The sequence below is a fragment of the Schistocerca americana genome, chromosome 6 (assembly GCF_021461395.2).
Source record: "Schistocerca americana isolate TAMUIC-IGC-003095 chromosome 6, iqSchAmer2.1, whole genome shotgun sequence".
NCBI lineage: Eukaryota > Metazoa > Arthropoda > Insecta > Orthoptera > Acrididae > Schistocerca > Schistocerca americana.
In genome coordinates, this window is record NC_060124.1 from 31,713,626 (window position 1) to 31,739,147 (window position 25,522).

Here is a 25,522-nt window from a genome sequence, read left to right on the forward strand (position 1 = left end):
ACCTTATATGAAAAACATATGTTTTTTGGGGTGTCCGGATACTTTTGATCACATAGTGTATGTCCAAAGAAGTTCACTAGCAAAGTGTGACCATGATGAGTATACAACAGCCGTTTTCAGAATATTTGCAATTCTTGTGCGGCGACAGCGACTAAACGAGATAAACGGAAAGAAAGGTCTCGTAGATGAGCTGTACCTCGTTCTTTTTGTTTTTGTTTTTTTTTTCATACATATCACTCCTGCAGTTCACGTCGCTATGCGCTATGGCAGTTGACGCTACTGGTAATAAGCAAACCCGTGTAAAAATTCTACAATCATGTACTGATTGTAGAACGAAAGTCTCACTGTGGTGTAACAAAGGCTGCGAACGGTGGACGTTCCATTATTGAACCTTAGAATCATGACAAGAATGTAGCAGTTATTATAAAAGTTTCAAACTTAATTAATAGTACAGAAATTGTGAGACACGACTCTACGGTTACAATTTTTACTTTAAGAAATACCAACTTTCTTTTAATTAAAAGAATTAATAAAATAGGCCAGTTGCGAGAAGGACTCGCACACTGACGCCTCCATACAATCTTTATTACGTATGCAGACAGTTCATCTGTTTCGGAAATCGTGAGTCTCGACCATTTTTGCCTGCTATCGATATTGATACTGGCAAGATATCGATACGAATTGCGTCTTATGAGCAATAAAGCCATTCCTTGCTGATGTTTGGCCTTCACCATTACGGCCCACTCAGCCAGAATTCAAATTACTGATAATTTGAATTTAAAGTTTGACGTCGGACAACAAACGACAAAAGAAATATTCTATGTGATAAAGTTATAATTAACAATTTTTCGGTTCAAATGGTTCAAATGGCTCTGAGCACTATGGGACTTAACTTCTATGGTCATCAGTCCCCTAGAACTCAGAACTACTTAAACCTAACTAACCTAAGGACATCACACACATCCACGCCCGAGGCAGGATTCGAACCTGCAACCGTAGCGGCCGAGCGGTTCCAGACTGTAGCACCTTTAACCGCTTGGCCGCCACGGCCGGCAACAATTTTCGGATCTTTTCATTTACGTGTACCGTACAAACTTGTTTTTCGCCAAATTTCATGATTCTAGGCCAACGGAAAGTATCTATAGGTTTTGATGAGTGAGTTTGCGAGTATCGGAATATGTGACGTAAATGACTGTGTTTTTCGAATGCGATGACTTAGAAGCGTCAATGATTTACACCGATAGACGCCATAGACCTCAGTATGTGACACAAATTTCAACTATATGTCTCTACTCGTTCCTGAGAAAAGAGGTTTTTAACAGACGGGTAGACAGACAAACAGACAGACAGATGAACAACAAAGAGATCGTATGAGATTACCGTTTTTACCGAATGATGTACTGAATCCTAAAACCAGTTTGAGTTGCTTTTGATTTTATCAAAAGCAAATAGTTCGCAGCGTAAATAGCAGGTCAAGCAAGCACTGTATAATTATATGGGACAACACAAAGCTGTGGTGTATAAGCGCCTCATTTCAGAACAGTAATGTACCAGGAATGATTTCTGTCGGTGACCTCCATCTGTCACCAGTGCGAGGGGAGGCGGAAGTGTCAACCAGCTCAGTCAGTAACTAGAGAAAATACATCTAACAAGGGGAGGCCGCCAATTGTGAAATTCAGATTCAATTCATACTGCGCATAATAAAAGGTCATGGCCAGAGGTGTAATGTGGCAAAGCACCAAGATGCACATCTCAGCCGTTGCCGAGAAAATCGACAGTTAAAAGAAACCGTTGCGGTGAAATACTCTCTACGATTAATAACTTTCTACAGCGTCGTGGCGCAGCGGTAAGCGCTCGGGTTCGTGATCCGAAGATCGCCGGATCGAATCTTGCGCCATGCAATTTTTTTTTATTATTAGTTTTTTGTAATTCAAATATATATATATATATATATATATATATATATATATATATATATATATATATATATATACTATAAATGAATTGCTTATGCATGTTGGTGAAGGCGGATCGCTCTCCAATTGTACCGCCTCCATTTTTCCGTTTTTTTAACAGGGTGTACCAAAGCTCTCCCGTCCGCACTGATTTTCGACGATGTTGTAAGTTGCACTAGGGACCGCATCTACCTTCTTTCGAAGTTAGCAGGCAACTACGCTGTTATGCGGCGGCTCGTGTCGGCCCATTCAACATCTGTCATTCAAGTGTAACGAGCGAGTAACGGAGTTTATATCTCATACCTGCCACGGCAAATTTGTGTTCGTGGGATCTCTATTCTAATTCGAACGTTTGACTTATGCTATACGTATTCGTTTCGGAATATCGTTTCTACGTCTTCCGTTAACTATACGTGGTTAACATTATGAAGACAATTAATAACATTTGTGAAATACAACTTTGTTTGCGGAAAACATATTGATGTTCGAAGTCGCCAGTTTTTCCACGACGAACGACTTTCAACAACTTATTATATGCATAATTGTTGCAACCTATTGCCGGGAATTATATATATATAATTTGAATTATAAAAAACAAATACTAAAAAAAAAAAGAAGGTTGCATAGCGCGAGATTCGATACGGCGACCTTCGCATTACGAACCCGAGCGCTTACCGCAGCGCCACGACGCTGTAGAGAATTATTACTCGTAGAGAGTATTTCACCGCAACGGTTTCTTTTAACTGTAGATTTTCTCGACAACGGCTGAGAAGTGCATCTTGGTGCTTTGCCACATTACACCTCTGGCCATGAGCTCTTATTATGCGCAGTATGAATCCAATCTGAATTTCACAATTGGCGGCCTCCCCTTGTTAGTGAGTTTTCAGGAGGCGAAGACGATGGCCTGTGCCGCAGGTTTTGCTGTAAACGTTATTAAAACAGTGGAAATCCGAGAACGTTCTGAAGAGTAATGCCTCCGATTTTTTTATATCAAAAGTATTAAAGCTTTTTAAATAAAACAAAAGTTAGTAACATTCTACATTCTTATTCTTCATGTCTACAGATTTGCGTCCCTCTGCCTCTAGAGGGCTCCGAATTGTAGAGTGCAATATGGTCGGTATGTAGTGCGTGGCAATCCGAATTCGAAGAGCTTGACCATATATGGAGAACCCTCTCCTTCATCATGACAATGCCAGAGCACACGCGAGCGACATCAACAACAATCCGACTCAATCGGTTCACTGCCATCGATCACCCTCCGTATCTACATCCACATCTACATACATAATACGCAAGCCACTGCACGGTGCGTGGCAGAAAGTACCCTGCACCACTACTACTCGTTTCCTTTACTATTCTGCTCGTGCATAGAGCAAGGGAGAACGACTGTGAGCGAGGGGAGGACCCAAAAGAAACCGGATTGTTGTCGCAAAAAATTTATTGATGAACCTTTTTACAAAATTACTTCAGTCACCTTCAAAATACTCTCCATTACATGCGATCCACTTGTCAAGTCTCTTTTCCCACTGTTGGAAGCACGTTTGGAACTCTTCAAGTTTGATATTTTCCAGTGCCCTTTGCGAAGCTGTTTTTACCGCCTCCACATCGTCATAACGCTCTCCTTTTAGCGTTTTTTTTTTCATTCGTGGAAATAGGAAAAAGTCGCACGGGGCTAGGTCCGGCGAATACGGGGCGTGGGGAACGACAGACCACCTCTGAGATGCCAAATAGTGGGTCACTCGTAAGGCCGTGTGTGCTGGAGCGTTGTCGTGATGCAGAAACCAGTCACCTGACCGCCAAAGTTCCGGGCTTTTCCTCCTCACATCCTCTCGCAGACGCCTTAAAACATCCAAGTAAAAGTCCTGGTTAACAGTCTGACCAGGGGTACGAATTCCCGATGCACAATTCCACGAACGTCAAAAAAGACAATGATCATCGTCTTCACATTTGACCTCACTCGCCTCGCTTTTTTTTGGTCTGGGAGAGTTGGGAGTCCTCCACTGGCTTGACGCTTGCTCGGTTTCTGGGTCATACCCGTAACACCAACTCTCATCCCCAGTAATGACTATGTTCAAGAAGTTTGAATTACGCACAATCTCTGTTTTCAAGTCCTGACACACATACATGCGGATGGTTTTTTTGCTCCTGTGTGAAAAGGTGCGGAACAAATATAGCAGCTATACGTCTCGTGTGCAAATCCTCACTCAAAATCAGCTGGCACGAGCTCCAACTGATTCCTGTCTCTGCTGAAATCTGGTCGATCGTTTGGCGACGATCCTCGTTGATCTTTTGGCGGACTTTTTCAATGTTCTCCTCATTTCGCGATGTTGAAGGCCGTCCAGAACGAACTTGGTCTTCAACACACATCTCACCACGTTTAAAGCACCCAAACCACTCGAAAACCTGTGTGCGGCTCATAGCGTCCTCCTGGACAGCTCTCTGAAGTATTTGGTGTGTCTCCGTTGCAGTTTTTTTTTTTAAAGCAGGAAACAAAATTTCACACACACTCTTTGTCCTTTAAAAGTGGCCATAACGACTTCGCAGAGGTAACCCGCCAACAGTCAGAGAAACACAATACCACACTTGCACGTCCAGCTCTACATTGACGTCGTCTGCACAGCGGTTTCATGAAGGTTAGGCGCGTAATGGGGCCCCTTAGGGATATGGCGGCTAAGGAGGGGAAGAAATCCAGTGTGCACTCCGTGTGCATTCCGGGTGGAGTCATTCCTGATGTGGAAAGGGTCCTTCCGGATGCCATGAAGAGCACAGGGTGCAGCCAGCTGCAGGTGGTGGCACATGTTGGCACTAATGACGTGTGTCGCTTTGGATCTGAGGAAATTCTCTCTGGATTCCAGCGGCTATCTGATTTGGTGAAGGCTGCCGGTCTTGCTTACGAGATGAAGGCAGAGCTCACCATCTGCAGCATCGTTGACAGAACCGACTGCGGACCTTTGGTGCAGAGCCGGGTGGAGGGTCTGAATCAGAGGCTCAGACGGTTTTGCGACCGTGTTGGCTGCAGATTCCTTGACTTGCGCCATAGGGTGGTGGGGTTTCGGGTTCCGCTGAATAGGTCAGGAGTTCACTACACTCAGCTGGCGGCTACACGGGTAGGCTGTGTGGCGTGGACTGGGCGGTTTTTAGGTTAGAAGGCCTCGGGAAAGTACGGGGTGGGCTGCAATCTTAAAGGGTGCATGGCAAATACAGGACGTGCTTGGATCAACGAACAGTCGGAATTGCAGTTGTAAATTGTTGTAGTTGTGCTGGGAAAGTCCCTGAGCTTCAAGCGCTAATAGAAAGCACAGAAGCTGAAATCGTTATAGGTACAGAAAGCTGGCTAAAGCCTTAAATAAGTTCTGCAGAAATTTTTACGAAGTCTCAGACGGTGTTCAGGAAAGATAGATTAGGCAGAATTGGTGGTGGAGTGTTTGTGTCTGTCAGTAGTGGTTTATCTTGTAGTGAAGTCGAAGAAGATACTCCGTGCGAATTGGTATGGGTGGAGGTTATACTAAACAGCCGAACTAAGTTAATAAATGGCTTCTTCTACAGACCCCCAGACTCCGATGATATAGTTGCTAAACAGTTCAGAGAAAATTTGAGTCTCGTAACAAATAAATACCCCACTCATACGGTTATAGTTGGTGGGGACTTCTACCTTCCCTCGATATGTTCGCAAAAACACTTGTTCAAAACCGGTGGTAGGCAGAAAACATCTTCCGAGATTGTCCTAAATGCTTTCTCCGAAAATTATTTCGAGCAGTTAGTCCACAAACCCACGCGAATTGTAAATGGTTGCGAAAACACACTTGACCTCTTTGTCACAAACAATCCAGACCTAATAGAGAGCATCATGACTGATGCAGGGATTAGTGATCACAAGGTCGTTGTAGCTAGGCTCAATACCGTTTCTTCCAAATCCACCGGAAACAAACGCAAAATAATTTTATTTAAAAAAGCGGATAAAGTGTCACTAGAAGCCTTCCTAAGAGACAATCTCCATTCCTTCCGAACTGACTATGCAAATGTAGACGAGATGTGGCTCAAATTCAAAGATATAGTAGCAACAGCAATTGAGAGATTCATACCTCATAAATTGGTAAGAGATGGAACTGATCCCCCATGGTACACAAAGCAGGTCCGAACGCTGTTGCAGAACGAACGGAAAAAGCATGCGAAGTTCAGAAGAACGCGAAATCCCGAAGATTGGCTAAAATTTACAGACGTGCGAAATTTGGTACGGACTTCAATGCGAGATGCCTTTAATAGGTTCCACAACGAAACATTGTCTCGAATTTTGGTATAAAATCCGAAGAAATTCTGGTCGTATGTAAAGTACACAAGCGGCAAGACGCAGTCAATACCTTCGCTGCGCAGTGCCGATGGTACTGTGCCGCTAAAGCGGAGTTATTGAACGCAGTTTTCCGAAATTCCTTCACCAGGGAAGATGAATGGAATATTCCAGAATTTGAAACACGAACAGCTGCTAGCATGAGTTTCTTAGAAGTAGATACCTTAGGGGTTGCGAAGCAACTCAAATCGCTTGATACGGGCAAGTCTTCAGGTCCAGATTGTATACCGATTAGGTTCCTTTCAGATTACGCTGATACAATAGCTCCCTACTTAGCAATCATATACAACCGCTCGCTCATCTATAGATCTGTACCTACAGACTGGAAAATTGCGCAGGTCGCACCAGTGTTTAAGAAGGGTAGTAGGAGTAATCTATCGAACTACAGACCTATATCATTGACGTCGGTTTGCAGTAGAGTTTTGGAGCATATACCGTTTTCAGACCTTTTGAATCACCTAGAAGGGAACGATCTATTGATACGTAATCAGCATGGTTTCAGAAAACATCGTTCTTGTGCAACGCAGCTAGCTCTTTATTCGCAAGAAGTAATGGCCGCTATCGACAGGGGATCTCAAGTTGATTCCGTATTTCTAGATTTCCGGAAAGCTTTTGACACCGTTCCTCACAAGTGACTTCTAATCAAGCTGCGGGGCTATGGGGTATCGTCTCAGTTGTGCGACTGGATTCGTGATTTCCTGTCAGGAAGGTCGCAGTTCGTAGTAATAGACGGCAAATCATCGAGTAAAACTGAAGTGATATCAGGTGTTCCCCAGGGAAGCGTCCTGGGACCTCTGCTGTTCCTGATCTATATAAATGACCTGGGTGACAATCTGAGGTTGTTCGCAGATGATGCTGTAATTTAGCGTCTACTAAGGTCATCCGAAGACCAGTATCAGTTGCAAAGCGATTTAGAAAAGATTGCTGTATGGTGTGGCAGGATGCAGTTGACGCTAAATAACGAAAAGTGTGAGGTGATCCACATGAGTTCCAAAAGAAATCCGTTGGAATTCGATTACTCGATAAATAGTACAATTCTCAAGGCTGACAATTCAACTAAGTGCCTGGGTGTTAAAATTACGAACAACTTCAGTTGGAAAGACCACATAGATAATATTGTGGGGAAGGCGAGCCAAAGGTTGCGTTTCATTGGCAGGACACTTAGAAGATGCAACAAGTCCACTAAAGAGACAGCTTACACTACACTCGTTCGTCCTCTGTTAGAATAGTGCTGCGCGGTGTGGGATCCTTACCAGGTGGGATTGACGGAGGACATCGAAAGGGTGCAAAACAGGGCAGCTCGTTTTGTATTATCACATAATAGGGGAGAGAGTGTGGCAGATATGATACGCGAGTTGGGATGGAAGTCATTAAAGCAAAGACGTTTTTCGTCGCGGCGAGATCTATTTACGAAATTTCAGTCACCAACTTTCTCTTCAGAATGCGAAAATATTTTGTTGAGCCCAACCTACATAGGTAGGAATGATCATCAAAATAAAATAAGAGAAATCAGAGCTCGAACAGAATGGTTTAGGTGTTCGTTTTTCCCGCGCGCTGTTCGGGAGTGGAATGGTTAGAGAGATAGTATGATTGTGCTTCGATGAACCCTCTGCCAAGCACTTAAATGTGAATTGCAGAGTAATGATGTAGATGTAGATGTACATGTCTCTACTAACACCATCTAGCGTGAGAACCCTGCACTTTGTCAACGAGTGGCAGCGCCCCGGTTTCTTTTGGGTCCTCCCTCGTATATGTCTCTAAATGAGCCCTAATTTCTCGTATCTCATCTTCGTGGTCCTTACGCGTAATGTATGTTGGCGGGAGTAGGATCGTTCTGCAGTTAGCTTCAAATGCCGGTTCTATAAATTTTCGCAGTAATGTTCCTCGAAAAGAACGTCACCTTCCCTCCAGGGATTTTCATTTGAGTTCCCGAAACATCTCCGCAACGCTTGTGCGTTGATCGAACTTACCGGTAACAATTCTGGCAGCCCGCCTCTGAAATGCTTCAATGTTTTCCTTTAATTCTATCTGATGCTAACCCCAATCACTCGAACAGTACTCAAAAATAGGTCGCACTAGAGTTCTATATGCGGTCTCCTTTACAGATAAACCACACTTTCCTAGAATTCTTCTAATAAACTGAAGTCGATTATTCGTCGTCCATTCCACAGTCCCCACGTCCTCGTTCCATTTCATACCGCTTTGCAGCGTTACGGCCAGATTTTTAAACGACATGACTGTGTCAAGCAGGAAACTGATCATTACGGGTTTGCTTTTCCTACATATCCGCATTAACTTACATTTCTCCACATTTAGAGCTTGGTGCTATTCATCATACCAATTATAAATTTTGTCTGTCTTGTATCTCCTTACAGTCACTCAACTTCGACACGTTACCGTACACCACAGCATAATCAGCAGATTGCTGTCTACCCTCTCCGCCAAATGATTTATGTATAAACAAAGTAACAACGGTCGTGCCGGCCGCGGTGGTCTCGCGGTTCTAGGCGCGCAGGCCGGAACCGTGCGACTGCTACGGTCGCAGGTTCGAATCCTGCCTCGGGCATGGATATGTGTGATGTCCTTAGGTTAGTTAGGCTTAAGTAGTTCTAAGTTCTAGGGGACTGATGACCACAGCTGTTAAGTCCCATAGTGCTCAGAGCCATTTGAACCATTTTGAATAACGGTCGTATCGCACTTCCCTGGGACACTCCTGATAAGACCCTTGTCTCTGATGAACACTCGCCGTCCAGGACAACACACTGGGTTCTGTTACTTAAGAAGTCTTCAGGCCGCTCACATATTCCGAATGCTAGTACCTCCACGGTGGGTCTTTTACGCCCTTAATCCGCCCACCAGGCACATGCTCGTCCAGAGCACGATTTACAATCTATTTAAACTTTGCCCATAATTCTTCTATTCCCAAAATACCGGAACTAAATTTGTGGTGTCACCGCCAGACACCACACTTGCTAGGTTGTTGTTGTTGTTGTGGTCTTCAGTCCTGAGACTGGTTTGATGCAGCTCCCCATGCTACTCTATCCTGTGCAAGCTTCTTCATCTCCCAGTACCTACTGCAACCTACATCCTTCTGAATCTGCTTAGTGTATTCATCTCTTGGTCTCCCTCTACGATTTTTACCCTCCACGCTGCCCTCCAATGCTAAATTTGTGATCCCTTGATGCCTCAAAACATGTCCTACCAACCGATCCCTTCTTCTAGTCAAGTTGTGCCACAAACTTCTCTTCTCCCCAATCCTATTCAATACCTCCTCATTAGTTACGTGATCTACCCACCTTATCTTCAGCATTTTTCTGTAGCACCACATTTCGAAAGCTTCTATTCTCTTCTTGTCCAAACTGGTTATCGTCCATGTTTCACTTCCATACATGGCTACACTCCATACAAATACTTTCAGAAACGACTTCCTGACACTTAAATCTATACTCGATGTTAACAAATTTCTCTTCTTCAGAAACGATTTCCTTGCCATTGCCAGTCTACATTTTATATCCTCTCTACTTCGACCATCATCAGTTATTTTACTCCCTAAATAGCAAAACTCCCTTACTGCTTTAAGTGTCTCATTTCCTAATCTAATCCCCTCAGCATCACCCGATTTAATTTGACTACATTCCATTATCCTCGTTTTGCTTTTGTTGATGTTCATCTTATATCCTCCTTTCAAGACATTGTCCATTCCGTTCAACTGCTCTTCCAAGTCCTTTGCTGTCTCTGACAGAATTACAATGTCATCGGCGAACCTCAAAGTTTTTATTTCTTCTCCATGGATTTTAATACCTACTCCGAATTTTTCTTTTGTTTCCTTTACTGCTTGCTCAATATACAGATTGAATAACATCGGGGAGAGGCTACAACCCTGTCCCACTCCTTTCCCAACCACTGCTTCCCTTTCATGCCCCTCGACTCTTATAACTGCCATCTGATTTCTGAACAAATTGTAAATAGCTTTCGCTCCCTGTGTTTTACCCCTGCCACCTTCAGAATTTGAAAGAGAGTATTCCAGTTAACGTTGTCAAAAGCTTTCTCTAAGTCTACAAATGCTAGAAACGTAGGTTTGCCTTTTCTTAATCTTTCTTCTAAGATAAGTCGTAAGGTTAGTACTGCCTCACGTGTTCCAACATTTCTACGGAATCCAAACTGATCTTCCCCGAGGTCCGCTTCTACCAGTTTTTCCATTCGTCTGTAAAGAATTCGCGTTAGTATTTTGCAGCTGTGACTTATTAAACTGATAGTTCGGTAATTTTCACATCTGTCAACACCTGCTTTCTTTGGGATTGGAATTATTATATTCTTCTTGAAGTCTGTGGGTATTTCGCCTGTCTCATACATCTTGCTCACCAGATGGTAGAGTTTTGTCATGACTGGCTCTCCCAAGGCCATCAGTAGTTCTAATGGAATGTTGTCTACTCCCGGGGCCTTGTTTCGACTCAGGTCTTTCAGTGCTCTGTCAAACTCTTCACACAGTATCTTATCTCCCATTTCATCTTCATCTACATCCTCTTCCATTTCCATAATATTTTCCTCAAGTACATCGCCCTTGTATAAGCCCTCTATATACTCCTTCCACCTTTCTGCCTTCCCTTCTTTGCTTAGAACTGGGTTTCCATCTGAGCTCTTGATGTTCATACAAGTGGTTCTCTTCTCTCCAAAGGTCTCTTTAATTTTCCTGTAGGCAGTATCTATCTTACCCCTAGTGAGACAAGCCTCCACATTCTTACATTTGTCCTGTAGCCATTCCTGCTTAGCCATTTTGCACTTCCTGTCGATCTCATTTTTGAGACGTTTGTATTCCTTTTTGCCTGCTTCATTTACTGCATTTTTATATTTTCTCCTTTCATCAATTAAATTCAATATTTCTTCTGTTACCCAAGGATTTCTATTAGCCCTCGTCTTTTTACCTACTTGATCCTCTGCTGCCTTCACTACTTCATCCCTCAGAGCTACCCATTCTTCTTCTACTGTATTTCTTTCCCCCATTCCTGTCAATTGTTCCCTCATGCTCTCCCTGAAACTCTGTACAACCTCTGGTTCTTTCAGTTTATCCAGGTCCCATCTCCTTAAATTCCCGCCTTTTTGCAGTTTCTTCAGTTTCAATCTGCAGTTCATAACCAATAGATTGGGGTCAGAATCCACATCTGCCCCTGGAAATGTCTTACAATTTAAAACCTGGTTCCTAAATCTCTGTCTTACTATTATGTAATCTATCTGATACCTTTTAGTATCTCCAGGATTCTTCCAGGTATACAACCTTCTTTCATGATTCTTGAACCAAGTGTTAGCTATGATTAAGTTATGCTCTGTGCAAAATTCTACAAGGCGGCTTCCTCTTTCATTTCTTCCCCCCAATCCATATTCACCTACTATGTTTCCTTCTCTCCCTTTTCCTACTGACGAATTCCAGTCACCCATGACTATTAAATTTTCGTCTCCCTTCACTACCTGAATAATTTCTTTTATCTCGTCATACATTTCATCAATTTCTTCATCATCTGCAGAGCTAGTTGGCATATAAACTTGTACTACTGTAGTAGGCATGGGCTTTGTGTCTATCTTGGCCACAATAATGCGTTCACTATGCTGTTTGTGGTAGCTAACCCGCACTCCTATTTTTTTATTCATTATTAAACCTACTCCTGCATTACCCATATTTGATTTTGTATTTATAATCCTGTAATCACCTGACCAAAAGTCTCGTTCCTCCTGCCACCGAACTTCACTAATTCCCACTATATCTAACTTTAACCTATCCATTTCCCTTTTTAAATTTTCTAACCTACCTGCCCGATTAAGGGATCTGACATTCCACGCTCCGATCCGTAGAATGCCAGTTTTCTTTCTCCTGATAACGACGTCCTCTTGAGTAGTCCCCGCCCGGAGATCCGAATGGGGGACTATTTTATCTCTGAAATATTTTACCCAAGAGGACGCCATCATCATTTAATCATACAGTAAAGCTGCATGTCCTCGGGAAAAATTACGGCTGTAGTTTCCCCTTGCTTTCAGCCGTTCGCAGTACCAGCACAGCAAGGCCGTTTTGGTTAGTGTTACAAGGCCAGATCAGTCAATCATCCAGACTGTTGCCCCTGCAACTACTGAAAAGGCTGCTGCCCCTCTTCAGGAACCACATGTTTGTCTGGCCTCTCAACAGATACCCCTCCGTTGTGGTTGCACCTACGGTACGGCCATCTGTATCGCTGAGGCACGCAAGCCTCCCCAGCAACGGCAAGGTCCATGGTTCATGGGGGGACTTGCTAGGTGGTAGCCTTTAAATCAGCCGCGGTCCTGTAGTATACGTCGGACCCGCGTGTCGCCACTGTCAGTGATTGCAGACCGAGCGCCACCACACGGCAGGTCTAGAGAGACTTACTAGCACTCGCCCCAGTTGTACAGCCGACTTTGCTAGCGATGCTACACTGACAAATACGCTCTCATTTGCCGAGACGATAGTTAGCATAGCCTTCAGCTACGTCATTTGCTACGACCTAGCAAGGCGCCATTACCATTTGCTATTTATATTGTGATGAATGTACCGCCAGACCGATGTTCACCAATTATGGATTAAAGTTAAGTATTCCAGAAGCTACGTACCTTTTTTTTTACTAGTCTCACCTCCTTTAACTGTTCCAGACCTCACGCCAGCCTGCGTGAGCTTAAACGCGTGCCTTTCGGCTTCACCTCCTAGTGGCTTGGCTGTCTTGCCAAGTCACAACAAAATTATTGCAATAAATGGTCTAAGTGAGATGCTAACGACTATTTATCTGCTCTTTCTAGCACAGACGCTCTTCTAGCCTTCTCGACTGATATATTAACTTCCGTAACCACAATCACTACGATTACATCATGGTCACATATCGCCGCTCTATGGTCACGCTACCAATAACGTCCGGCTGTTTATAGGTACAAGGTCTAACACAGTCCCGACTTGGCCCCATCCGATTTTGATGTCTTCCCAAAACTTAAAGAACACTTTCGAGGACTTTACTTTGATGGAGATGAAGTGGTGCAAGTAGAGGTCAACAGTCAGACATTCTAAAGTAATGGTACCAACAAAATGGTCTCTCGTTGGGAGAAATGTGCTCGTCACCAGGGTGACAACATTGAGACATAAATATCTATACACGAAGAACAAAGATATTGAATGATAATAGCGTTTGTTATATTTAGAAAATTTTAAGAGTTTTCGGATAAAAAATTCAGAGGCATTACTCTTCAGTATGCCCTGGTAGCAGCCATTTGTTCGGGAATTATACCTTCTGCCGATGATATGGTTACCATGTTCTGATCTTATCCTAACAAAACCAGTGTTTCTTTTCTAGAGAGAGTGTCAAAAGCAGAATCATTGCCATGATTCTTACAAAAAGTGTGTGTGAGCCACTCTTAGGGTTATCTGTTTACAGTGAGACAATGCATTCTTGTCTGTTGGTAGGACTGTACTGCGCGTACGCGAAATGTTTCACGATAAAAATGGAGGTATTCTACAACACTAAATGTACCGTATCAAATTCCAGTTGGTATTCTCATACTCTGTATACTATCTGCATTGTCAATAGTGAAGCAGTAATAGCAGAATGGGTCGGTAAGGAGAGCTGCAGGAAATCAATGGAAGGAATCACTTGTCAGCTCGAAAGTGCTATCAGCAATTCAGCCAGCACGGTGAATGTGCTTAGGGAGTTAAACATGAAGTAAATTCAGAAGGTAGTAAATCATTTATTGTGTTGACGCGTTTCGGGCAAAGTGCATCTTCAGAGTGCCTAATAAAATTAACAAAAAGCGATACAAATGGTACAGTAACATGGCGCTTCAAGTGGTTGAAAACGATTAGAGCAAATAAAGAAAAGGAAATGCATACCACTTCTTACCAAAGAACTGAAAGTACGCAAAATGAGTTCCATACAAAACTGACAAACAACATTTGTTGTCTAATACAATAAGTGACACACCAGTCGAAGCCAAAACATGATGTGAGACTGGTTCTCTACGGAGCCATAATGAAAGCACAGAATACGTAAGCTGAGCGCTTTCTACATCGTACTATGCGACATAAGTTTAAGAAATAAAATTAATAAAACAATTTTTATGTTTTGTCACTTGTCATCAAAATTACGAAAATGTCAACATGTAAAAAGAGCCACCTGGAACTTTATAGTTTCTCTTGAATAAAACTCGCCACAGCTGTCAGAAGAAAACTTACGATACTCCCACCAGAGGTCCTCACTGTTTAAATGCGGAAAGTCTAAGGCTAACTTGTACGGAATTTCATAATTTTTACATTGCGACCTTAATACGAAGCGGTAAATAACAAAGCAGTTGAAGATAAACATATAGTTTAAAAGTCCTCTTTTATTTTTTATCCACTATTACACCGTGGAAGAAATCGAAAAAGCATTTACGACACCTCGTTACCTGCTCATTGCCGGCCGGAGTGGCCGAGCGGTTCTAGGCGCTTCAGTCTGGAACCGCGCGACTGCTACGGTCGCAGGTTCGAATCCTGCCTCGGGCATGGATGTGCGTGATGTCCTTAGGTTAGTTAGATGTAAGTAGTTCTAATTTCTAGGGGACTGATGACCTCAGATGTTAAGTCCCATAGTGCTCAGGGCCATTTGACCCATTTACCTGCTCTTTTGTCAAAAGATTCATATCCTCCTGATAGCTGACGTAAGTTTCAATCTCCTCCAAAATATCGAGGGTCGCGCCTTTACTACCATAGCGCCGTATAGACATGTAAGTAATGCTCGAATGCTTCTCATCAGCCACGCATTTCTTTAGTGACTGCTAAGCGACGCTGTAGATGGTGTGAAGAGCGACACCAATGGGCAGTGGATGACTGGAAATCTGATGGAAGGGTTCGGGTTTCGAGAATGCCTAGAGAAAATTGTCTGTCATCGTGTGCAGAGCTAACAGTGAAGTAGAGAGAAGGTAGTGTTACGGAAGAAGGGTGTTTTACATGATTATGGTGTGGTCACCTTAACACACGTAAGTAAACGCTAAATGGGAGAAGGATATTAACAACCTTTACAATTGTGCACTGCGTACAGTAGAGGAATAGTTTGAAGAGGACGACTGTATCAGTGTTACAGTGCCACTTGTCATAGATCAGCTTCTATGAGTCAATGGTTTGTGGATAGTAACATTCTTCAGATGGAATGTCTTACACAGAATCCTGACCTGAACCGATTGGAACACCTTTGGGATGAGTCGACGCAGCTCCAAATCCCAGCAGCTATCAGCAGCTTCTCTGGTTTAGGCTCTTGCGGAAGAATGGACTGCCATTCCTCCACAGATATTCGCGTACCTCGTTTAGTGTCCCCAGCAAAGGTGAAGAGTGGTCACATCCAGTATTCGTGGCCACAAATTGGTGTCCCAATACTTTGGTCAGACATTGTTGCATCACCTTTCTTCTGCACACATTCTTCAGATGGAATGACCTTCACGGAGTGCCGACCCGAACCTATTGGGACACCTTTGGGATGAGTTAGAAAGTCGATGCAGTTCCAAATCCCAGCAGCCAACATCAGCAGCTTCTCTGGTTTTGGCTCTTGCGGAAGAATGGACTGCCATTCCTTCACAGATATTCGCATACCCCGTTTAAAGCGACCCCAGCAAAGGCGAAGAGTGGTCACACCCAGTATTCGTGGCCACTAACAGGTGTCCCGATACTTTGGTCCGACAGTGTTGCATAACCTTTCTTCTGCACACATTCCTTAACGTAATTGCATTTGATGATCGTTCTTGTAATTCAGAAGCGTAAATAACTTCAAAGACGCTCAACAGGACTGGCCGCAGATGTGATACATCCAATACTGGCTAACGTAATAAGTGGTTTAATTTGGTTATTTTACGTTCTCGGTCTTTGTGACTTCAATACATTAAATTTAAGAACAAAATGGTCAACTTTTTGGTTTTATTACGAAACCTAACCCTTCAGTTTCTTAGCAAATGGCACATAACCATGTTTATTCATCTTCCTGAAAAAATTATTCAGACCACAATGGTGGTCACTAACCCACGATGGTTGGAAGTCATTTACCTGTAAGTAGCAGGTTCTAGTCCAGGTGCGGAAATAAATTTTAGTTGTGCAGTATTTGGCCAGAGCGGACAGGAGAGTTGGCAGAGAATTTCAGAGGGGTCGAGTGGAGACTGCCCTGCATGAAGTCAGGGTAGCAGTTGGGTACCTGTGAAGCGTCTCCGACTCTAGTAAAACACTGTCAGAGTTCAATTATTTACCAACCACTTTTACTCTCGTCTTGTTCCACACCGGCCTTGTAGCCGATGCCTCATGCAGCTGCGTGTTGGATCCCCGTTGTCGGCTGCTGAGTCAGCTCCTGGTCTGCAGGCCCAGAAGAGTGAGTGACTCCGCGCCACGGCGAGTAGCCGGCGCGGCTATGGTCAAGCACGAATGGTCTTCTATTAGCTATTGGAGTGCGTTCTATCCCACTCCGAAGTTTATGTTGACGCTTGACGACCCATGTGCAATGTAGTGTCGGAAGTCGTGCGATCGGTCGATCTCCTTCCTACTGGCCAGATTGGTCTCAGCACCCGGAGGCGTCTAATTGTTGAACAGGAACGTGAACCCCACGAAGCCCTACCTGCTGGTTTCCACGCTGATGTTCAGTGCTGTCAGGACTCCGCGGCGTGCTGTGGTAGGATGACAATCAGCTTCTCCATCAGTTGTCATAGGCGGGGAACAGTAGGAAGTTCATCAGGCGAAGACCATCATGTTGTTGTTGTTGTGGTCTTCAGTCTTGAGACTGGTTTGATGCAGCTGTCCATGCTACTCTATCCTGTGCAAGCTTTTTCATCTCCCAGTACCTACTGCAACCTACATCCTTCTGAATCTGCTTAGTGTATTCATCTCTTGGTCTCCCACAACGATTTTTACCCTCCACGCTGCCCTCCAATACTAAATTGGTGATCCCTTGATGCCTCAGAACATGTCCTACCAACCGATCCCTTCTTCTGGTCAAGTTGTGCCACAAACTTCTCTTCTCCCCAATCCTATTCAATACTTCCTCATTAGTTATGTGATCTACCCATCTAATCTTAAGCATTCTTCTGTAGCACCACATTTCGAAAGCTTCTATTCTCTTCTTGTCCAAACTATTTATCGTCCATGTTTCACTTCCATACATGGCTACACTCCATACAAATACTTTCAGAAATGACTTCCTGACACTTAAATCTATACTCGATGTTAACAAATTTCTCTTCTTCAGAAACGCTTTCCTTGCCATTGCCAGTCTACATTTTATATCCTCTCTACTTCGACCATCATCAGTTATTTTGCTCCCCAAATAGCAAAACTCCTTTACTACTTTAAGTGTCTCATTTCCTAATCTAATTCCCTCAGCATCACCCGACTTAATTAGACTACATTCCATTATCCTTGTTTTGCTTTTGTTGATGTTCATCTTATATCCTCCTTTCAAGACACTGTCCATTCCATTCAACTGCTGTTCCATGTCCTTTGCTGTCTCTGACAGAATTACAATGTCATCGGCGAACCTCAAAGTTTTTATTTCTTCTCCATGGATTTTAATACCTACTCCGAATTTTTCTTTTGTTTCCTTTACTGCTTGCTCAATATACAGATTGAACAACATCGGGGAGAGGCTACAACCCTGTCTTACTCCCTTCCCAACCACTGCTTCCCTTTCATGTCCCTCGACTCTTATAACTATCATCTCAGATAACAATCATCTCAGATACAATTTCGGCTGGTTCGTAGACTGTTCTGGAGTATCTACATCTACACATGCATCTACGTGACTACTCTGCAGAGTGATCATCGAATCACCCTCACAATAATTCTCTGTCATTCCAATCTCGTACAGCACGCGGAAAAAACGATCACTTATGTCTTTCTGTGCGAGCTCTGATTTCCCTTATTTTATTAAGATGATCGTTTCTGCCTATGTAGATTTTCGCATTCGGAGGAGACAGTAGGTGATTGGAGTTTCATGAGAAGATTTCTCCGCAACGAAAATCGCCTCTGTTTTAATGATATCCACCCCAAATCCTGTACCATTTCTGTGACAATCTCTCCCCTATTTCGCGATAATACAAAACGTGCTTCCCTTCTTTGAACTTTCTCGATGTACTCCGTCAACCCTATCTGGTAAGGATCCTACGCCGAGCAGCAGTACTCTAAAAGAGGACGGTCAAGCTTAGTGTAGGCAGTCTCCTTAGTAGATTCGTTACATTTTCTAAGTGTCCTGACAATAAAACGCAGTCTTTAGTTAGCCCTCCCCACAACTTTTTCTGTGTGTTCCTTCCAGTTTAAGTTGTTCGTAATTGTAATTCCTAGATATTTAGTTTAATTTACGGCCTTTAGATTTGACTGCTTTACTGTGTAACCTAAGTTTACCGAATTCCTTTTAGCACTCGTTTGGCTATGACATAGATTCGCTGCAGCATCTTAATCGTGGAATCGAGTGCTATTACTGTTTATTTATTTATCGTATCCAAGACATCACCATTTTACAAAACAAATTATATTACAATGCAAGAGAAGCAGCTATAATACAATAATACATGGTTATAAGGTAAATTAACTACAATAATATAGAAAAGTATGTAACATATAATGATAAGCGCTAAGGATGCGAAACAGAGCGATTTTCATATCCCACGTGAAGCCCAATACACTGCAGCTTGAATAGCCTTGTCAGTTGCTTCAAATAGGTCTCGAGTCGAACACGGGTTGTTTAGTTTCCTGCAGACCAGTAGGTGTTGTGGGTCTTGCTGTTCTCCACACTCGCAGGGCTCGTCTGCACTGATGTAGCCCCATTTTTCCAAGTTTGCTCTGCATCTTGATACGCCTGTTCGTAGTCTTATCAGGGCTTTCCAGGTCGTATATGGGAGTTCAGAGCCAGCTGTGGGTTCTTCCCTGGGGCTATTCCCTGGTCTTCCCGTGTTCACATTGTGCCACAGCTCTTCTCCTCGTGCTCTAGGCGATAAAAGAGTTGCTTCAGTTGTTCGTAGGAAACTCTTCCTTGATTTAAGTCGGCGAGGTTGAAGATTGTATCCGAACATTGGATGCCTGGGATCTGTCTCCTGTTTATGTTTCTCGATTTCTGCGGCAGTCCTTCTTCTGATGTCTGGCGGGGCTATGCCCATGAGGTGGTACAGCTGCTTTGTGGGAGTTGGGCGGAGGCATCCTGTCACGATGCGTTCAGTCTCATTCAATGCTATATTTACTTGTTCAGCGTGGGTGGAATTCTGCCAAACGGGTGCCGAGTACTCCGCAGTGGAGAAACATAAAGCTAATGCTGACGTGCGGAGAACTGTAGGTTGCGCTCCCCATCTGCTATTTGTTAGCTTGCGGATGATGTTGTTCCTGGCACTCACTTTCATCTTTGTGGCCAAACAGTGTTCCTTGTAGGTGAGAGCACGGTCAAGTTTAATCCCAAGATATTTTGGTGTGTCGCAGTGAGATAGATGTTGTCCCTTCCAGCTTATGTTGAGTTTCCTCCTTGCTTCCTTATTACGTAGGTGAAAAGCACAGACCTGGGTTTTTGCTGGGTTTGGCTTGAGGTGGTTATTATCATAATAGTCACCCAGCTTTTCAATCGCTAAAGTTAATTTACTTTCTACCTCTTCAAAGGTTTTTCCCTGGGTGGCAACGACTGTATCGTCTGCATAGATGAAGGAGCGAGCGTCCATGCTGATCGGTTGGTCATTGGTATAAATGTTATACAGCAATGGGGCGAGGACGCTACCTTGAGGTAGGCCGTTTCTCTGGGTCCGCCATCGGCTCTTCTTCGACTGCAGCGTGACAAAATACCGTCTATTCTGCAACAGGCACTGGATGAATTGCGCCAGTCGGTAGTCTTTTGTGGTGTTATATATTTTTGATATTAACTTTCAACACCAAGACACCACAAAAAGGCTATTACTGTGAACTCCATCGATCCCAATGGTCAACTCTTTGAGAGCTGGAGAGCTCGAGTATTTAAAGGGAGCTAATGTTAAGCTATGACGCGATGCTCCGTCCGCAACGGCCGAATGTGTCCTTCTTATTCTGATATATTCGCTTAACAGGCTCTTAACTGCTGTATAGGTTCTCTGATACTGGTTCTTAACAAACAGGCACAGTTTCTTTCGACATCTCTTACGAGCTAATGACTATGTTGTCACATTTCCGTTGGTTTTCTTTCCCACGCTATTTTCTGCTGAGTTTGTCCTCTCTCTCGGCACGGCCTTGTAACGTGCTGAAGCCCGACCCACTTGCGACATGCCTCTTATCTCTTGGTTCTGTCTCTGCCTCTGACATGAATGCACTTTGCTTGTAGCAAGATGAGTGAATTTTAATCCTCCAGACTGTGAACTAGTGTTCTGAATTGAATCTTAAACCTTTGTATGATATGTCGTGGCGCGAGGTCATGCGTCCTTGCTGATGCCGATCTATCCACTGAAAACGAAAGTAAACGAACACTAGAAGACGTAGTTATCTTTGTTACTCATTACTAAAGTTGCCAGTCTCTCAGAAAATGCAATAGACAGCCAAAAAATGCCCAGCAACAAATGTCTGACAGGTACCAAAGGCAGTTTTTAAATTTAGCCTAAATCAACTCCTTTTTGGCAGTTCATACGGTTCCAGAAGCGGATTTTTAATTATAAACTTTCATTTGTATGAGTTAAAAAGAATATGTTTAGAACCTTGAGAATGATGCTTTTGTACTTGACCTCTTCGTTTTCAGACGTTATCAGCGAGGCTGTAAAACATCATGGATTTTATATAACTTGATGTGTGTTAGAGTATACCTTGAACTAATTCAGAAATGACGGCAGATCTCAATGGAAAAAAAAAATGTTCAGATGTGTGTGAATTCCTAAGGGAACAAACTGCTGAGATCATCGGTCGCTAGACTTACACATTACTTAAACTAACTTATGCTAAGAACAACACACACACTCATGCCCGAGGGAGGACTCGAACCTCCGGCGGGAGGGGCCTCGCAATCCTTAACATGGCACCCGAGACCGCGCCGCGTTTATGAATGGAGGCAGCAGAAGTATAGACGACTCTGGTGTAACTGATCGCGGGTAAACAACGAGGGAATCATGCATGTATCGAATTGTAAACTAAATACGAGGACTATTTTTTTCAACCTCCAAGAGCTCACGAAATTAAAACTACAGTGAGAATCCGGCAAAGCCACGCGCAGACGTGTTCCGCTGTGTCCCTTGTAATCCCCTCTGTCGCATCACGTCGCATTTTTCCATTCTGAGCGCACGATGAGCGCGTAAATATGTCTAGAAGATTGTGTCCCCTGTCGGGAGTGAAGTCATGCTAAGAAGTTTCGCCTGATGTCATGCAGCCTACATAACATAACCCCGAAGCGTTTCTTTCAGCATGACAGTTCTCGGCCACAGCGAACAAATTCCCGCTGCGTTTGCGATGGAAGTGTTTGATCACCCAGCATTCATCCCGGACTTGAGTCCCTCAGATTTTCATCTTTACGCGACCGATCGGACTTTACTTTCCGAATTACTCTCGTAAATAACTACGAAACCTGAAGTGATGGTATGAAACACTTCTTGCCTGAGAAAAACGCCTCAAAACAGATTATTTACAAGCTTAGTTAAACAAATAATTATTTAATCTGCTTTGGAAAAGATGTTTCATGCTGTTCACTTCAAGAAAATATACTTTAGAAACGCTTCGATTTTTTTTGTTACTTTTTTGCTTTGTCATTTTTTCCATTTCGCAAAAAGAGATGTTTTGGAGATTAGTAGAAAATGATCTGATCCTATACCCTGTTCTCTATAAATTCTTGTATCCTTTGTTTGACCCCCTAGCTTATCATTTACTAAAACGTAGTCAATTGTTGATCTAAGAGCACAACTGGCCCAAGTGTAGTTAGGTATATCTGTTTTCTTAAAACGTGAGCTTGTTATTTTCAGATTATTGTTAAGTGGCAAAAACTCTCAGTATTTTTCCATTTTCATTAGATACCGGTTCTCCAAGAGGCCCCGTTATATTCGTTACTGGGATATTTCCTATACGATCATTAAAAGTTAAGATCTGTTTTGGAGATTAGTAGAAAATGATCTGATCCTATACCTTGTTCTCTATAAATTCTTGTATCCTTTGTTTGACCCCCTAGCTTAATACAGAAATACAAGTTGCTGAGGAATGAAATAAATAGTAAGTGCAGGGAAGCTAAGACGAAATGGCTGCAGGAAAAATGTGAAGACATCGAAAAAGATATGATTGTCGGAAGGACAGACTCAGTATACAGGAAAGTCAAAACAACCTTTGGTGACATTAAAAGCAGCAGTGGTAAAATTAAGAGTGCAACGGGAATTCCACTGTTAAATGCAGAGGAGAGAGCAGATAGGTGGAAAGAATACATTGAAAGCCTCAATGAGGGTGAAGATTTGTCTGATGTGATAGAAGAAGAAACAGGAGTCGATTTAGAAGAGATATGGGATCCAGTATTAGAATCGGAATTTAAAAGAGCTTTGGAGGACATACGGTCAAATAAGGCAGAAGGGATAGATAACATTCCATCAGAATTTCTAAAATCATTGGAGGAAGTGGCAACAAAACGACTATTCACGTTGGTGTGTAGAATATATGAGTCTGGCGACATACCATCTGACTTTCGGAAAAGCATCATCCACACAATTCCGAAGACGGCAAGAGCTCACAAGTGCGAGAATTATCGCACAATCAGCTTAACAGCTCATGCATCGAAGCTGCTTACAAGAATAATATACAGAAGAATGGAAAAGAAAATTGAGAATGTTCTAGGTGACGATCAGTTTGGCTTTAGGAAAGGTAAAGGGACGAGAGAGGCAATTCTGACGTTACGGCTAATAATGGAAGCAAGGCTAAAGAAAAATCAAGACACTTTCATAGGATTTGTCGACCTGGAAAAAGCGTTCGACAATATAAAATGGAGCAGTTGAGTCCCATAGTGTTCAGAGCCATTTGAACCAATATAAAATGGTGCAAGCTGTTCGAGATTCTGAAAAAAGTAGGGGTAAGCTATAGGGAGAGACGAGTCATATACAATATGTACAACAACCAAGAGGGAATAATAAGAGTGGACGATCAAGAACGAAGTGCTCGTATTAAGAAGGGTGTAAGACAGGGCTGTAGCCTTTCGCCCCTACTCTTCAATCTGTACATCGAGGAAGCAGTGATGGAAATAAAAGAAAGGTTCAGGAGTGGAATTAAAATACAAAGTGAAAGGATATCCATGATACGATTCGCTGATGACATTGCTATCCTGAGTGAAAGTGAAGAAGAATTAAATGATCTGCTGAACGGAATGAACAGTCTAATGAGTACACAGTATGGTTTGAGAGTAAATCGGAGAAAGACGAAGGTAATGAGAAGTAGTAGAAATGAGAACAGCGAGAAACTTAACATCAGGATTGATGGTCACGAAGTCAATGAAGTTAAGGAATTCTGCTACCTAGGCAGTAAAATAACCAATGACGGACGGAGCAAGGATGACATCAAAAGCAGACTCGCTATGGCAAAAAAGGCATTTCTGGCCAAGAGAAGTCTACTAATATCAAATACCGGCCTTAATTTGAGGAAGAAATTTCTGAGGATGTACGTCTGGAGTACAGCTTTGTATAGTAGTGAAACATGGACTGTGGGAAAACCGGAACAGAAGAGAATCGAAGCATTTGAGATGTGGTGCTATAGACGAATGTTGAAAATTAGGTGGACTGATAAGGTAAGGAATGAGGAGGTTCTACGCAGAATCGGAGAGGAAAGGAATATGTGGAAAACACTGATAAGGAGAAGGGACAGGATGATAGGACATCTGCTAAGACATGAGGGAATGACTTCCATGGTACTAGAGGGAGCTGAAGAGGGCAAAAACTGTAGAGGAAGACAGAGACTGGAATACGTCAAGCAAATAATTGAGGACGTAGGTTGCAAGTGCTACTCTGAGATGAAGAGGCTAGCACAGGAAAGGAATTCGTGGCGGGCCGCATCAAACCAGTCAGTACGTAACCCTACGCTACTGCGCACGATACTTATTAAAGCCTGTACTATGGTAAGTTGACGGGCTTCACCTTATAAGAAAGGATTTTGGTATATATGTTGACCGCGTGTACCAGAATGGAGGCAAAATCAGACTTTCACCCACTCAGTAACAACAATGATACGTCAAGTAAGTCTGAAGTGCAACTACACATTAGGACGGACAAGAAACAACACAGCAGATGCTACCAATTTGTTAATAAAACGGTCGCCAGCCTAATTAGGCATTAATTGAGTTTCTTCCCTGTACAAGTTGAAGTACGTGTATGCAAAACAACACGTAATAACACTGCATAATATGGTAAATTTTAGAACCAGAAAATCTACTGAACTAATAATTTCACTTTCTGTATTAATATGGACAAGCCATAAATACACAACAATACACTATAATGTTTACTACAAACTTCGTACAGTCTATTGATCTGATTAAAATCGGGCATAGGTTACCCTAGAGATAGCACTTTCGAAACACACATACAATGTCAATTTTGAAAAGGGTAAACCACTAATAACTTTTGGTTTTATCTTGACTTTAACTTTGCTGGTCAAATCAGTTCAGTACATTTCAGAATTTACATGAATAGAAAAGAAAAGGGGGGGGGGGACCCTGAAACTGTTATGATCACTGTACTGAAATTTTTGATTATCGAAATCGTAAAGCACTCAAGATTTCCAATATATGAGTTACTACTCTTTTTGTCTTATTTCTTGCTCATTTAACTACCATTATTTTTGTCTCAAATTAATTAGCCTTCATTACTAAACCAATTTCAACATTATCTACCAACTTTGTCAGACCTATATTATTTGTCTATTATTTCATTAACAACAAAGTTCTTTAAACATCATTATAACATAGATAGGTCTGCAGGTAATTATTATTAACATAAACTTTAAATCTTCATCTCGGGACACTCGGATTGCACAACATGTGGAAAGGACCCTGTCTAGGTTAGTGATGAGGATAATTAAATGATAGGACAGTTCTGGTAAAAGTTAAGTTGTTATTGAACAGTATGGAACAAAAGTAACACTGGTCCACACGAATACAGTACTAAAAGTTTCAACCTGTTTGTATCGATGTGGCGGTTGGCGGGCGGCGAGATGGCGAGGCACAGAGCACACATACAATCACAGCAATGGCTCTTGATGTATCGGCACTTTGCTTCTTCTTAGCGTCGC

At 42.8% G+C, this 25,522-nt stretch overlaps 1 protein-coding gene across 1 annotated transcript in view; it reads left to right on the forward strand.

The window, feature by feature from the left end:
* LOC124619398 (sodium-coupled monocarboxylate transporter 1-like) overlaps positions 1-25,522 on the forward strand; it is a 336,549-nt gene that overhangs the window by 12,092 nt on the left and 298,935 nt on the right. The gene's annotated exons all lie outside the window — the stretch shown is intronic.